General features: G+C 43.9%; 1 pseudogene; it reads left to right on the top strand.

Moving 5' to 3' along the window:
- Window positions 1–9,656: 9,656 nt before the first annotated feature.
- On the top strand, window positions 9,657–9,749 carry LOC112426721 (small nucleolar RNA U3; annotated as a pseudogene).
- Window positions 9,750–17,346: the final 7,597 nt, after the last annotated feature.

The following is a 17,346-nucleotide window of genomic DNA, read 5'->3' on the forward strand; positions in this document are numbered from 1 at the left end:
CAAAGTGCTCAGCAAGCTCTAACGTGCAGTGCCACTTCCAGCACTCAGAGGCGGCAGAGTTTGTCAATAAATGCCGCCCAAGGGCTGAAACAAAACAGGGGACCTTGTCATGGTCATCTGGGCTCACCAGATGCTGATGACAGCTCCTGACTTCTCCCAAGAGACCATTTCACTTCAATCCACATTACCAAGAAGTTTCCTGAGCAGCCCTCTCTTTTGCCAGCTTGTAGATCTCCAGCCTGTAGGAGACTCCCCAGACCTCCACATAGAATTTGGTCTTCAGGTCAGCCTGGATTGGAATCGGCCCTGGCTTTTACTTGCTTCTGTGTTTTCTGCTAGCACCAGAGCTGCTTTCAAAAGGAAGCGGCAATCTTCCTGATCTTTGAAAACATTAAAGGAAAGAGGAAATCAAAGGGCTCACATCTCAGCTACTCCTCAGGGCCAAGTTCTCTACTGATCTGTGCAACTGAAGAGGGGAAGGAACACACTTTTGCTGAAGAAAGAGGTCTCTGGGGAGAGGCTCCATAGACTCCAGAGCTGAAATGTGCCCTCAAAAGGAGAAAGAGATTAAGGGGAAAACTAAGGACAACAACCTGCATGTAGAGAGATTGTTTAAGGTTCAAGGTATCAGAGGAAGACTTACAGATAACAAAGCACTTCCTTACCCACTTGTTCATTCCTTAATGAAACACGGAAGGTGTTTTGCTTTCTCCATCTTATTAGATTAGTAAACTGAGGCTTGGAGAGAGATTGTCTAAGATCTTAAGGCTCCTTGATCTTACTGGCCCCAAAGCTTATGTTCTTTCCCTGGATGTACTCCAGCAAGGCACAACTTGTGGTGAAATGGACTTGACCGGAGGCCGCATCACCAGTGGCAGGATTACCTCTGGATTTAAAGCCTCCCCTCCTTGGCCACAGCTTATGCAGAAAAAGAACTACCGACATTGCTCTTCCCAATTACCATTCTCCACTCCAGTAACTGACATTGCCTCTAACTGCATCCATAGTCTTCCTACTTCAGGAGAGATTTTAGATGCCAGGACTGCAATTTAACACATGCTATCATCATGTCTAATCCAGCCAAGACTTTGCCATAGGCTTAAGCCTAGAAAATGCACCAGGTACCCTATTCTTAACATCGCTCACCCCCACGTTTTCTCATGGTTTTCGTTCCTGTTTGTGATGGTCTACCAATAATTCAAGCTCTCCCAGACTGAGAGTGCTACCTTTCCTCATATTCCCAAAGACAACAACTCTTTGCTTGAAACTGAGCACTGCAGCTAGTGGCCCCAGTCCTTGCTCTCAGGACTCCCAAAGGCTAACTTGGCTGTGTGGTTCAAAGCTGTGTCTTCTTACCTTATGCTTCTATGTATCCCCTATTAGATCAAACATTCCCCTACAGGGGTCTTTCTTACTTAGAGATCCAGACCAGCTTCCATCTCCCATCCTCTCACTCATCTCTGGGTCTACACACATTGTCACAGGATAATAAAATGTAAAAGGAGTCTCTCCAGTTATGTCTTCTAGCTCACTGGCTCAGGCTGAAGGGAAAGGCTGGCAATCTCCGTTGCCACTGTGTCCCACTGCCCTTGTGTACTGTAGACAGGAGGTGTCACCACGAAAAGAACATGAAATGGGTGAGCGCCAACACAGGGACACACGTGCGTGACTTAACAAAGGGTTGGAATTGGACCACTGAAGGACAGAGCACTGAGCTCAGCCTGTCTCGGACATAAATGAGGGTCATCCAAAGTCAGCAAGTCAGAACCAATCTTCTGTGGTCCTGCAAGAAAAATGCAACACCAGCTGGCAGAAGTCCACACACCAGGCTCCTCTTGGAACTGGGTCCCAGCCACAAGGCCTGGGGACCATTGCAAATGTTCCTTGGTACATCTGATCAAGCTATACATATATATCCCTAAGGCAAGTGTGTGTGTGTGGTATGCGTGTGGTGTCTTTGTGTGGTGTGTATGTGTGACGTGTGCTGTATTTGTGTGGTGTGTGTGCTGTGTGTTTTAGTAAACGTTCTACCGAAGTCAGAATGAGTGTTGTGTATTTTGTATTGTGGGGTGTGTGTTGTGTGTTGTGTATGTGTGGTCTATGTGTGTGTAGTGTGGTGTGTGTTGTGTATAGTGTGTGCGGTATGTGTGGGGAGAGTGTGTGTTATGTGTGTGGTGTGTGTGTGGTATGTATGTGGGGCATGTGTGGTGTGTTTGGGGAGGGGTGTGGTGTGGGTGTGGCGTGGGTGTGGCATAGGTGTGGCATGGGTGTGTGGGCGTGTGTGGTGTGTATGGGAGTGTGTGGGGAGTGTGTTTTGTGTGTGGTTTCTGCATGGTGTGTGTGTTTTGTGTGTGGTACGTGTGTGGTGTTTGGGGAGGTGGGTAGTGTGTGTGGGGTATGTGTGTGGTGTGGTACCAGGGGGTATGGGTATGTGTGTTGTGTTGTATGTGATGTGTTGTGTTGTGTTGTGTGTGTGTGTGTGTGTGTGTGTGTTGAGTGAGGGATGCGGAGGGTCAGAGAGTGATGGAGAAGGTAGAAATGGGAACCAAGGTGGTGGGGAGCCCTTGTCTGAACTCTGAGTTCTCTTCCTGGCGTGCACTGACAGACCCAGTTTGTCCAAGGCATCAGAAGGAGTTTTAGAAAATGTCAACAAGAAACTCCAAAGCATGGGGTCCCCTGAAGTATAGGCCTGAGGCAAGGCCCAAGGTCTAAGGGCATTGCTGTCTGAACAAGGCTTTCTACACTCAACTTTTGCCTCTCCAGACTGTGTCTTGGGTGCAACATGCTAAGCCTGTTGCTGGCCCCAGAGTACTGAATGTATCTATTTCAAATTGGATAGAATCCTGAGTGTTAAGAAATATTGTAAAAAGTCAGAAAAGAAAAAAAAAAAAAAAGCCAAATCTCACCCGCATAACCACAGCAGGCCCTGATCAAGATCTCATTAATACTCTTCCTGCTAATCCTCAAGAATTAGCAAATACAACTTTATCCTGCTATGAAATACTCCCCACCTCCAGGGCTCAAGTAAAGATTCAGAAAGAAGGGTGGAAGAAGCCTAGTTAAATGTAGCTTTGAATCCAAGTATTGGGTAGCATCCCTAATAAGCCCTCTCAGGCTTAATAGGGCTTTCCAACAATTCCCTGTTCCAAACTCCTATAGGCCTTACCATTTACTTCTTATAATTCTGTCTAGTAGACAATCAGGGTATCAAATCCAAAGTCACTTAAGTTTGAATAGGCTTTCCCAGTGCCCTTTCAGTGCTTAAATGTTTTATGTCCGCTATGTCCAGGCTTCTCTGGGAACTCACTGCTCCAGCATTGGATGGCGAGGAGTCAAAAGTGAAAAAGCTCATATCCTCTTTAGAGCGATTTTTCCAAGGAAAATTAAAGCCTCCAGGGAGCATTCAACCACCATCAACGTGGTGACCGAACTTACCCCCGTTGCAGCCCTCTCTGCCTCCATATTATCATAAACCTAGAACTCCTGAGTAACTTTATAAGAGTGACTTACTTCACTTCAGGCAAGCTACAGATGCACATCCCCATGGTTTTTCTTTGCAGTGGAACAAAGCGCAACTCAGCACTATCCCTATTTGCCCTCCTACGAGGCCTCCAAGTAATTGCAACCTGAGGAAAGTTCCAGGCTATCAACTTGCTTTTAGCCATGTTCGCCCTCTAAAACTCAGATCCTCTGAAGGTGTCTGACTGCAAGGATTTCTGGAAAGAGAAACTTTTTTTAATGTTTTAAAAGAGAGGCAGGGTTTTGTGATGCTGCCCAGGCTGTTCTTGAACTCCTGAGCTCAAATGATCCTCCTGCCTTAGCCTTCCAAAATGCTGAGATTACAGGCATGAGCCACCATACCTGGCCAAGACTTTTTACAGCAGGAGGATCCATGTGAAAAATCAGTTGACGCACATATGCAATTGGCCTGAGGGCACAATGCCCATAAAACAGGCTGCAGCACCCAAGGGCAGGCAAGGGCTTCACAAATGAGAGCTTCGTTTCTAAAGAATGCTGTGGGAGAAATTGCATCTGTGCCATTCTGGCGTCTGTGCCACACCTTCACTTGCTGGGAGCCCTCCCTGGTCTCAGATGCTCTGTTGGTCTTGAGCTCTCACACTAACCCAGTACCATCTTGGTGTCTCCTTACTCTTCCCGAACCAACCCTGGGACAGGAAGACTAGCCTTACAGCCTGATACATGGATTCCCCAGGGCTGCCATAACAATGTGCCACAACCTGGGTGGCTTAAAACAAAACTTTATTCTCTCACAGTTCTGAAGGCCCGAAGTCCAAAATGAAGGAGTCCACAGGAATGGTTCTGGAAGCTCTCCCCCAGGAAAGCATCTCATGCTCCTCTTTTAGTTTCTGGTGCTTGCTGGCAGTCCTTGGCCTTCCTTGGCTTGTGGCAGCAACACTGCAACTTCTGCCTCAGTTGTCATGTGGCCTTCGTCCCTATGTCTCCTTTGTGTCTCTGTGTCTAAATCTCCCTCTATTTTCTCCATAAAGACACCAGTCATTCAATTTATGATCCACACTAATACAGAATGACCTCGTCTTAATTTACCACATCTGCAAAGACTCCATTTCCAGTTAAGGTCATATTTTGAGGTTCCAGGTGGACATGAATTTTGGGGGGACACTGTTCAACCCACTATACCTGATCTTGGCTACGCTGCTCTTAGTCAGTGTTGACGGTGCCAACGAACCCCTCGCTGCCCTAGGAGGCCAGTGTTCTGGACAGGAAACTGCCTCACTTTCTTCCTTGCTTGCCCTCTAGAAAAACAAATGCATTTGTTCCAACTGGTTCTCTGCCCTTCTCGGAAGTGTTTCTGACTATTCTCTGTCTGCCTTAACCACCAAAGCACAAGCAAGCCTCCCATATAGTCCATAGCAGGCATATAATGAATAAATAAATGAAATAAGTCTACAGATGAATGGCGGCCTGTTCTAACCTCACTGTAGATATTCATAAAATGATGAAGCCATTAAAAGTTATTCTCAGAATTCCTGTACATAGAGGTCCAAGGCTCCATTCTCCCCCAGGGTTCCCAGAGCCTTCAGCTACACTCAGATGACAGTCCATTCCACTGACACCCTGGTCTTCCCTTTCCAAAATATTTCAGAGGGTCCAAAACAAGGGTCTAAAGCCATTCAACGTATATTTTACACGAAACTATTCACAGGTAGCAGTGGAATTTCTATTTTAGCAGAGACTTTTGATGCTGTAATAAAATAGAGCAAGCAAGCTAGGAATTTGGGGCATGGCAGAGAATTGTGGAAATTGACTTGGGTCCTGAAGAGCCCCTTACATCCCTTCCTGGCCTAGCAACCCTGCTGATCCCTGTGCGAGGTCAGTTCCAGGCCACACATGGCCTGCATGCACTCTTATTCCTCCTTTCTCCCAGCTCTCCTACCTGCTCCTCTACTTGTACAAATTATCTGCTTCTAGTTCTTTCTCCTTCCAATTATCGTACTATAACTTTCCCACCTTCTCTTCCATTCCCCACTAGTCCTCAAACAAAATTCTTTTCATCTGATTTGCAAGGTCTGAAAAAAAAGCCTCTTTTTTTTTTTTTTTTTTTTGTCTTTCATTCCTTAGGAAAACTTTTTATAATTCAAATCATCAGGGACAAGGTCACACTTTCAGGATATCTGACCTTTAAAATCACTTTAGAGAGGCTGGGCGTGGTGGCTCACACCTGTAATCCTAGCACTTTGGGAGGCAAAGGCGGGCAGATCACCTGAGGCCAGGAGTTCGAGACCAGCCTGACTAACAGACAAACCCCGTCTCTACTAAAAATACAAACTTAGCCAGACGTGGTGGCATATGCCTGTAATCCCAGCTACTTGGGAGGTTGAGGAAGGAGAATCGCTTGAACCTGAGAGGCGGAGGTTGCAGTGAGCCAAGATGGCCCCATTGCACTCCAGCTTGGGCAACAAGAGTGAAACTCTGTCTCAAAACAAAAACAAAACAAAAAAAATCAACTTAGAGAGAGGGCTGCTTAATTTTTCTTCTCCCTCAGAGACTTAATGATGTGCAGCTCACAGTTTTTGTTCATTGTTCCTTCCAGTCAATTCACCTATAAGAGCCAGCGAAAAACACTTTGAAGAATTCATTTTTTAGTAGCCACTGGCAGAAAAGTCAGTAACCCAGTGCAGGAGGACCCTCTCTGAAATGCATTTCTATGGCATTTCACCCAGTAGGACCTTCATTGTTCTGTTACCTGGCCCTGTTCCCTGGGGCTTTGTCCTGGACAGATGGGCAAGCCATAGGGTAAGCCCTGAAGCAGGAGAGGGAGGCCTAGGATTGCCACCCTACAACCAAACAGCAGCTGCCAGGCCAAATGGAACACAAGCACTCTGCTCTGCTGAGATAATGGAGTCATTTCTTCCCAGCCACATCCTGGAGCCCTTCACAGTCCAGGTCCAGCACAGCAGCACCACTGGCATCCCAGGTAAGCTTTGCACATGCTCAGAGTGAAAAGGGAGTGGCTTCACAGAGGCACATCTATGTGTATCACTCTGCCTCTGACAGGTGATCAAGGGAAGGCTTTTTCATCACCAGATGGGTCTGGTTGGTCTACTACTCTAAAAAGATCTATCTGCAACCGAGTTCCAGGCTATGTCATTAACAGTTGGCTGAGTATTTGATCACATTACCTGGAGCTGCTTTGAAAAAGAGAGGTGCAAGCTGTTGCTTCCTTTCTATTTTAAGAAAGTCAGGCCTATCATGTGTTGTCCACATGTATTATCTCACCTTCAATTTGTAATTCTATGAAATGTCAGGCCCTGTCCCGTTCATCACAACGAATATGTTTTTTCATTCAGGGGGGCCAAGAGGTACAAGGATCACATGATCTAACCTTCAAACTAGGACGCTTTTGAGAGTCCACGAGGGAACCACTAATTATTACACCAGAACAGTGAGCATAAACCCTAACTGTCCCAGGCAAACCAGGTCGTTGGACATCCAATCCATTGGGATATACAGGGGCAAGAGATCCAAATCAGTTGAAGTAGAATGTAAAGAAGAGGCACGGTAACAGGGACTTGGTACCAACGTCTCAGACCATCTTACTTCTGGTGCTGCAGCTGGAATTAGGGGTAGGACTTTCAGTTTGGGAGGCCTTAACAGCTGATTCCACTGAACATGCTCAGTACCGCACACCATTAACAAGAAAATCATGTGCCTGGTGACAGCTGGACTCAGGGCTGTGGAAAGGCTTATAATGGGGTCAGAAGCGGCAACAGTGAGATGAGACTTCAGATTGAATCTGAGATTGAGGAAGCAGAAACAAGAAGACATAATATTAAAGAGAACAGCCAGGTGTGGTGGCACAGTCCCAGCAATGGGGGGCTGAGACAGAAGATCACTAAAGGTCAGAAGTTAAAGACTGTAGTAGGCAATGATCCCACCTGTAAATCACCACTGCACTCCACCCTGGGCAACATAGCAAGACCCTGTCTCTAACATAAAATACAACATTTAAGATTTTTAAAAAGAAAATAAAGATTACTCAAACAAGAAGGAGTACTCAGTGATTTAGAAAGAATACTGAAGCAAAAGCACAGTTCTACATAGGAGGGAAATTACAGAAGTCAGAAAAGCAAATCTGTTTGTGAAGTCTGTTTAGAGACGAAGTCCAGCATAGAGTGAATAGTGCAAAGAGTGACCGGGTACAGGGGCACACACCTGTAATCCCAGCACTTTGGGAGGCAGAGGCAGGCAGACCACTTAAGGTCAGGAGATTGAGACCAGCCTGGCCAACATGGTGAAACACGATCTCTACTAAAAATACAAAATTACGTGGGGCGTGGTGGCTCACGCCTCTAATCCCAGCACTTTGGGAGGCCGAGGCAGGCGGATCACGAGGTCGGGAGATCAAGACCATCCTGGCTAACACGGTGAAACCCCGTCTCTACTAAAAATACAAAAAATTAGCTGGGCGTGGTGGCGGGCGCCTGTAGTCCCAGCTACTCGGGAGGCTGAGGCAGGAGAATGGCGTGAACCCGGGAGGCGGAGCTTGCACTGAGCCGAGATGGCGCCACTGCACTCCAGCCTGCGTGACTGAGTGAGACTCCCTCTCAAAAAAAAAAAATACAAAATTAGCCAGGCATGGTGGCACGCACCTGCAATCCCAGCTACTGGGGAGGCTGAGGCAGGAAAATTGCTTGAACCCGGGAGGCGGAGGTTGCATTGAGCCGAGATTTTGCCATTGCACTCCAGCCTGAGTGAGAGACCGAGACTCCATATCAAAAAAAAAAAGAAAGAAAAAGATAAGAGTGTGAAGAGTGTGTGTTCTGTGTCAGACTGACCTTAACATTCACTCTACACTTTCTAAGGGTGTGACATCAGGTATCTATGTCTCACTTTTCTTATCTGTATAAGGAGAACACTGCAGGTATCTTTTCATAAAGCATTAGGGTGATGGGTAAATGATTGATACGTCAAGTCACTAGGACTTCTAAGAAGGCAAGTAGAAGAAAACACTCAAGGAAGATAATCAGCGTTGTAAGTTTCACATGAATAAGGAGTGTGTAGAATGGAAAGAAAGGAAATGGCCAGGACGCTGTTGTTACTTTTCCAGGCCCTGGGCAGACTGCCCTAGTTATTACGGCCTACACTGGTTCTTGACATAAAAGCAGAATGAGAGGGCTAGGCTTGGTATTAGCAAGGGGAAGGAATTCTAAGGCATTAGGACAGACGTGGTGCGAAAGCCAAAGAACTTGGAGCTGAAAATAACCCTTCAAAATAGTCTAGACCTTGGCCTTCCACAACACTGTATTAAAACTACTAGAAGGTGAAGAGCCTGGGTAGGAGGCTGAGTGCTGTGGCTTATGCCTAGAATTCCAGGCTTTAGGAGGCCAAGCTGGGAGGATCACTTTGATGCAACCCTGGGCAACATAATGATACCCTATCTCTGTAAAAACTACAAAATTTAGCCGTGCATGGTGGTTCATGCCTGTACTTCTGGCCACTCAGGAGGCTGAGGCAAGAGGGTCGCTTGAGCACAGGAGTTCAAAGCTGCAGTGAGCTATGATCACATCATTGCACTCCAGCCTGGGCGATAGAGTAAAACACTGTCTCTTAAAAAAAATAAAATTAAAAGCCTTGGTAGAAGAAGATGATGGGTGCTATCGTCCAAATATGTCTTTCTAAACTTCATAGGTTGAAATCCTAATCCCCAAAGGTGACGGTGTTAGGAGGTAGGGCCTTTGGGAGATGATAAGGTCATGAAGGCAAATCCATCATGAATGGGATTAGTGCCCTTATAAACGAGGACCTAGAGAGCTGCCTTGTCCCTTCCACCATGTGAGGACACAGCAAGAAGGTGCCGTCTACCAAGTCAAGAGCAAGCCCTCACCAGACACAGAGTCTATGGGTGCCTTCATCTCAGACTTCTAGCCACCAGCACTGTGGGAAATGAATTTCTGTTGGTTCTAAGTCTATGGTACTTTGTTACAGCAGCCCAAGGGGACTGAGACAGTGAGTTATAAAAGATGAATATAAATTTCGATGTAAAACAAAGAACTCAGCAGGATATTTAACTCTAGGTGGAACCCAGATGCCACCTATGTTGCATGGCTCAGAAAGTTGCCAGACTGATCCAGGGGCTGATCCTTTTGAGATCCCTTCTATCATAGTCATGATGTAAGGCTATACTTTCAGGGATCATTTCTATAGTTCATCACCAAGGAAGTTCTCTGAACATGTAGAACACCGAGACAAGAAATAACTAAATCAGAGGAGAACTGAAGGAGATAAAGACATGAAAAACCCTTGAAAAAAAAAATCAATGAATCCAGGACCTGGTTTTTGAAAAGATCAACAAAATTGATAGACTGCTAACCAGACTAATAAAGAAGACAAGAGAGAAGACTCAAATAGATGCAATAAAAAATGATGAAGGGGATATCACCACCAATCCCATAGAAATACACACTGCCATCAGAGAATACTATAAACACATCTACGCAAATAAACTAGAAAACCTAGAAGTGGATAAATTCCTGGACACATACACTCACCCAAGTTTAAACCAGGAAGAAGTTGAATCCCTGAATAGACCAATAACACGTTCTAAAATTGGAGCAGTAATTAATAGCCTACCGACCAAAAAGAAGTCGAGGACCAGACAGATTCACAGCCAAATTCTACCAGAGGTACAAAGAGGAGCTGGTACCATTCCTTCTGAAACTATTCCAAACAACTGAAAACGAGGGAATTCTCCCTAACTCATTTTATGAGGCCAGCATCATCCTGATACCCAAGCCTGGCAGAGACATAACAAAAAAGGAAAATGTTAGGCCAATATCCCTGATAAACATCGATGCAAAAATATTCAATAAAATACTAGCAAACCAAATCCAGCAGCACATCAAAAAACTTATCCACCACAATCAAGCCAGCTTCACACCTGGGATGCAAGGCTGGTTCAACATATGCAAATCAATAAACATAATCCATCACATAAACAGAACCAATGACAAAAGCCACATGATTATCTCAACAGATGCAGAAAAAGCCTTCAACAAAATTCAACAGCCCTTCATGCTAAAAACTCTCAATAAACTAGGAATCAATGGAAAGTATCTCAAAATAATAAGAGCCATTTGTGACAAAGCCACAGCCATTATCTACTGAATTGGCAAAAACTGGAAGCATTCCCTTTGGAAACCAGCACAAGACAAGGATGCCCTCTTTCACCACTCCTATTCAACATGGTATTCGAAGTTCTGGCCAGGGCAATCAGGCAAGAGAAAGAAATAAAGGGTATTCAAATAGGAAAAGAGGAAGTCAAATTTTCTCTGCTTGCCGATGACATGATTGTATATTTAGAAAACCCCATCTTCTCAGCCCAAAATCTCCCTAAGCTGGTAAGCCAACTTCAGCAAAGTCTCAGGATAAAAAAATCAATGTGCAAAAATCACAAGCATTCCTATACACCAACAATAGACACACAGAGAGCTAAATCATGAGTAAACTCCCATTCACAATTGCTACAAATAGAATAAAATACCTAGGAATTCAACTTAAAAGGGATGTGAAAGACCTCTTTAAAGAGAACTACAAAACCACTGCTCAAGGAAATAAGAGAGGACACAAACAAATGGAAAAAAACATTCCAAGCTCATGGATAGGAAGAATCAATATCATGAAAATGGCCATACTGCCAAAGTAATTTATAGATTCAATGCTATCCACATCAAGCTACCATTGACTTTCTTCACAGAAGAAACTACTTTAAACTTCATATGGAACCAAAAAAGAGCCTTCACATCCAAGCCAATCCTAAGCAAAAAGAACAAAGCTGGAGACATCATGCTACCTGACTTCAAACTATACCACAAGGCTACAGTAACCAAAACAGCATGGTACTGGTATCAAAACAGAGATATAGACCAATGGAACAGAACAGAGCCCTCAGAAATAATGCCACACATCTACAACCATCTGCTCTTTGACAAACCTGACAAAAACAAGCAATGGGGAAAAGATTCCCTAATTAATAAATGGTGCTGGGAAACCTGGCTAGCCATATGCAGAAAACTGGAACTGGATCCCTTCCTTACACCTTATACAAAAATCAACTCAAGATGGATTAAAGACTTAAATGCCAGACCTAAAACCATAAAAACCCTAGAAGAAAACCTAGGCAATACCATTCAGGACATAGGCATCGGCAAGGACTTCATGTCTAAAACACCAAAAGCAATGGCAACAAAACTGACAAATGGGATCTGATTAAACTAAAGAGTTTCTGCACAGCAAAAGAAATTATCATCAGAGTGAACAGGCAACCTACAGAATTGGAGAACATTTTTGCAATCTATCTATCTCACAAAGGGCTAATATCCAGAATCAGCAAGTAACTTAAACTTACAAGAGAAAACAAACCCCATCAAAAAGTGGGCAAAGGATATGAACAGGTACTTCTCAAAAAAAGACATTTATGCAGCCAACAAACATATTAAAAAAGCTCATCATCACTGGTCATTAGAGAAATGCAAATCAAAACTACAAGGAGATACCATTTCAGGCCAGTTAGAATGGCGATCATTGAAAAGTCAGAAAACAACGGATGCTGGAGAGGATGTGGAGAAATAGGAACGCTTTTACGCTGTTGGTGGGAGTGTAAATTAGTTCAATTATTGTAGAAGACAGTGTGGCGTGTGGCGATTCCTCAAGGATCTAGAACTAGAAATACCATTTGACCCAGCAATCGTATTACTGGGTATATACCCAAAGGATTATAAATCATTCTACTATAAAGACACAGGCACACATGTTTATTGCAGCACTATTCACAATAGCAAAGACTTGGAACCAACCCAAAAGTCCATCAATGATAGACTGGATAAAGAAAATATGGCACATATACACCATGGAATACTATGCATCCATAAGAAAGGATGAGTTCATGTCCTTGCAGAAACATGAGGCTGGAAACCATCATTCTCAGCAAACTATCACAAGAACAGAAAACCAAACACTGCATGTTCTCATTCATAAGTGGGAGTTGAACAAGGAGAACACATGAACACAGAGAGGGGAACATCACACACTGGGGCCTGTCGGCAGATCGGGAGCTAGGGGAGGGATAGCATTAAGAGAAATTCCTAATGTAGGTGGCAGGTTGATGGGTGCAGCAAACCACCATGGTATGTGTACACTTATGTAACAAATGTGCACGTTCTGCACATGTACCTCAAAACTTAAAAGTATAATTAAAAAAAAGAAAAAAGAAAAATAGTGGGCTAAAGAAAAAAAAAGATGTGATTTTTTTTCTCTCCAACAAATATGATTTTTTATGTTTTAAACACAAAGAAAGAACAGTGGTAATAAGAAGATATGGTTGGGGCAAAATGTAATTCTACCACGGCATCTTTCTTACCCTTCCCACCCCATTCATCATGAAGACATCATAGTTTCCTGACAGGATCATGCCTTTAAACAGGACAGACTCTCTGCCTGGCATCTCTTCTTCCCCTTCCATGTTTACCTAGAAAACTCTTCTCTATACTTCAGCGTTAATTAAGGAACCACCTTTTTTAGGAAGCCTTCTATGATATGCAGGTTATTCTCACCCCAGGTCCACTTTCTGACCTTTCCGGCTCTGTGCCAGGATGGCTGAGCCCTAGAGAGTGCCCTACTTAGATCCTTTTAACAGCTGACTTTCATTTGGGTTTTATTTCTAGGAAACAGCCACAGGAGTTGAGAATATGGAATTAAAAAGTGGTTGGAGTATTTTTTGCCTGCCCCCTTGTATCTGGTGAAAGCTGCATCTCCCTGAGGCCATGCTCCTAGCTGCCACCCCCTCCTTTGTAGCTGGAGTTCTTACTGGGCTCTGGTAAAGCCATTTCCTTTCCTTGACCTTTCAGCCTCAAAGTGTTAAGAGTGTCCCATGATTGCTAGACTCTGGGCGCCTCAACATCTCTTTGTGGCTTCTTTAATCTCGACCATGTCCCTGTAAAAAGTCTCTTTAAGGAAGTTCACTCACTTGAACCATGAAGCGTGAAACTGACATCCGGCCAAGACTCTGACCCCAGATTCTCCCTTTTGAGAATCTTTTCTGTACCCTTCCTTTTTACTCCTGCCGCATCCTCTGCTTACATCTGCCGTAGTAATTACTACAGGGTATTGTAATATTGGTTCACTTGGGTGGTTCACTGGGTGGCTAGATTATTATGAGATTATTATGCCTGGCACGTGGCATTCAGTAACTACCCAGACCCACTCATTCTGACTTAACAATTTCTGAATTAATACTTTAATGCCTGTCTCAAAAACAGCTAAAAGGAAACATTTAACAAAAACTCAATAAGTAATAATATGAACATAACATTGGATAATTTTTCCATCTTGCAAAGTGCTTTTATATCCCTTGGCTTAATTGTGATGTGTCTTTTCATGAAAAGCACATTCAGCTAAATTCTAGAACCCAGTAGTTGAGAAGTCTGAATCAGTAGAACCTATTGCTCAGTCAAGAACTGAACCCAAGTACCAATCAGCCTGCACTCAAATGCTGGTTCTTCTTCTCTCCAGTTCTGTAACTGATATGGTTTGGCTGTGTCCCCACCCAGCTCTCACCTTGAATTGTAATAATCCCAGCATGTCCAGGGTGGGGCCAGATGGAAATAATTGAATCCTGGGGGCAGTTTCTCTCATACTGTTCTTGTGGTAGTAAGTCTCATGAGATCTGATGGTTTTATCAATGGGAGCTCCCTTGTACAAGCTTGCTTGCCTGCTGCCATGTAAGATGTCTTTTTGCTCTTCCTTCATTTTCTGCCATGATTGTGAGGCCTCCCCAGCCATGTGGAACTGTGAGTCCTTTAAACCTCTTTCCTTTGTAAATTACCCCATCTTGTGTATGTCTTTTTTAGCAGCATGAGAATGGACTAATATAATAACCTTAGGTGCTACCTATACTCTCTGTGCCTTAAGTTCTTATCTATAAATAGAAGAAAATACTACACTTCACCTCATAGTGACCCTTAAATAAATTGATAGGTATAGAGTTTTAGAATGGAGTCATACACCTCGTAAATGCCCAATACATATTATTTTCTTATTCTTTATAAGATCATAATCTCATGAAGATGTCCAAGAAAATACTTCTCAGCTTTTCTTGAACCAAATGCCTACCGTAACATCTCAGAAAGAAAAAGAGAATATTCCCTGGCCACAGGGCTTAAGTCTCAACTCACCAGAGCCCCAGAGTTCTTATTTTGTTTTCTTCACACAGACATTAATATTAACATTGATTAAGCAACTCTGGTATGCCTCCATTACAAGAGAAAAGGAGGTAAACAGAGTTGGAGTCAGACAGCCCCAACTCCAAATCCTGCTTCTGACCCTTGGTGGACATGAGTAGCCGTATAAGTTTTCTAACTTTTTATCTGAAAAACTATAAGGATAATACCGACTCATTGAGTGGAGGCGCACACTGATTTAGACAACAGGTGCTACATAGTAGCCCCCAAAAATGTCATTGGGATCCTCTTCCATCTAATGGAGAAGACCAAATGAGGAAAGAGGTCCAGGGCCGTCTGAAGGGGGCCTCATGCTCACTCTGCCTGGGCCCAGAAACACTTGTGCCCCAGAGCATTCCTGTGATGATTAGGTGCAGTCCTCAACTTCCTCATCACCACCTGCTCCAGAGAGGAAGAGCGGAAAAAGTCAACAGACCCAGGTAAACTTGTATTATCTGTCTTGGGATTGCAGGTCTATTTTCCTTCACCTTCTCAAACACTGCAGTCCTAAAGTAGTATCAAGCAAGGTGAAGGGATCAGCCCAGTATGAAGTTTCTGGGTATAAACTGTTTAAGAAAAATGAAAGTCCAACATGGAGGTGAGCCAGTGTGGGTCTCAGAGCCCAAGAAGAATGAAGAGGAAGTCTATGCTCAGGGCTGGCCTGCATGGTCTGTGTTGGGACAATCAAATGTAAGGTGTTACACCTGAGTAGGCTGAAGAGACATCAGCGAAGGGTGTGAACCAGGACAAGATATTGGAGCCTAAACAGTGAAAAATGGGCATTTACCGGGTTAGGGGAGGAGACAGCAGCATTGATGGGAGACTGGTTATACACAGGATGAATGAACAGGTAAGCAAATATATCAAGGATAATAGAAACCAAGTTCCTCACTGGAAAAAGAAGAGATTTACAACATGGAAAGGAGAAAAAAAAATCAACCCTGTGGTATTGATTTGAAATTAGAGACATCACTGTGAACTCTCCATTTTTAGTATTTGTAGATACAGACATTAATATAGATGTAGTGGGGCAGTGGGTGTGCGTGCGTGCGTGTGCGTGTGCGTGTGTGTGTGTGTGTCCCTAGCTTCATTCACTAGGAAGTCTGGGAGTCAGTGTCAACCCCAAAGCAGTGAACATGTCTAGTGGCCCTTCCTTGACTTCTGTATACTATTTTGCACACACAAAAAAAAACAAACAACAACAACAACAACAACAACAACAAAATACACCATCATGGTTCCATGGAGAAATGGCCAACTACAGGGCTAAGGTGAAAAAAAAATACAAGACAAATCTGGAATATCTGGTTGTATCATCAACCAAGGAATAAACCAAGGAGCTACTAAAAGGACGGTGGCATAGCACAAGAACACACAAGCCACCTTCTATCAACATGGGATTGCCTTTTCTATTTTACTCAATGACTTTTAACTTGTGACTTTCATCATTTATTTTGATGCTCGACTAGTCCTAGTATTGGCCAGTGGGAGCATCAAAATAAATAAATAAAATGCTCAATAAGAAACAGGATATTTACAGATTATTTAAGTAACCTATTAGATATTTATTAATTACAAATGGGAAAAGGGTAACTTTAAAATGAAGATGCTTAGAAGGCATCATCTTAATAAAATGATTATCAAAGATGAGAACTATCACAACCATGTGTCATATGATAAGATGCAATAAGGAGGTGGCTGGCAAGATGGCTGAATAGGAACAGCTCCGGTCTGCAGCTCCCAGTGAGATCAACGCAGAAGGTGAGTGATTTCTGCATTCCCAACAGAGGCACCTGGCTTATCTCATTGGGATGGGTTAGACAGTGGGTACAGCCCACAGAGGATCAGCGGAAGCAGGATGGGGGCACTGCCTCACCCCAGATGTGCAAGGGTTTGGGGAACTCCCTCCCCTAGCCAAGGGAAGCCATGAGGGATTGTGCCATGAGGGACGGTGCCATCCAGCCCAGATAGTAGGCTTTTCCCATGGTCAAAACCCGCAGACCAGCAGATTACCTCAGATGCTTATGCCACCAGGGCCCTGGGTTTCAAGCACAAAACTGGGCGGCCATTTGGGCAGACGCCCACCTAGCTGCAGGAGTATTTTTTCATACCCCACTGGCACCTGGAACGCCAGGAACACAGAACCGTTCACTCCCTTGGAAAGGGGCCTGAAGCCAGGGAGCCAAGTGGTCTAGCTCAGCGGATCCCAACCCCGCGGGCTAGGGGAGGGATAACACTAGGAGAAATACCTCATGTAGAAGATGGATTGGTGGGTGCAGCAAACCACTGTGGCACATGTATACCTATGTAATAAACCTACGTGCACTGCACATGTATCCCAGAACTTAAAGTATAATAAAAAACAAAATTAAAAATTTTTAAAAAAGATGCAATAAGACGGCAGTTTCATTTCCAGCACACTTCTGAACCTCACCTTGAGAAAACATTACACAAACCCAAAATAAAGATCATTCTCCATAATTAAAAAGTCAAAAAGTAATAGATGTTGGTGTGGATGTGGTGAAAAGGCAACACTTTTACACTGGTAGTGGGAATCTAAACTAGTACAACTGCTATGGAAAACAGCATG

The sequence above is a fragment of the Macaca nemestrina genome, chromosome 8 (assembly GCF_043159975.1).
Source record: "Macaca nemestrina isolate mMacNem1 chromosome 8, mMacNem.hap1, whole genome shotgun sequence".
Taxonomy (NCBI): domain Eukaryota; kingdom Metazoa; phylum Chordata; class Mammalia; order Primates; family Cercopithecidae; genus Macaca; species Macaca nemestrina.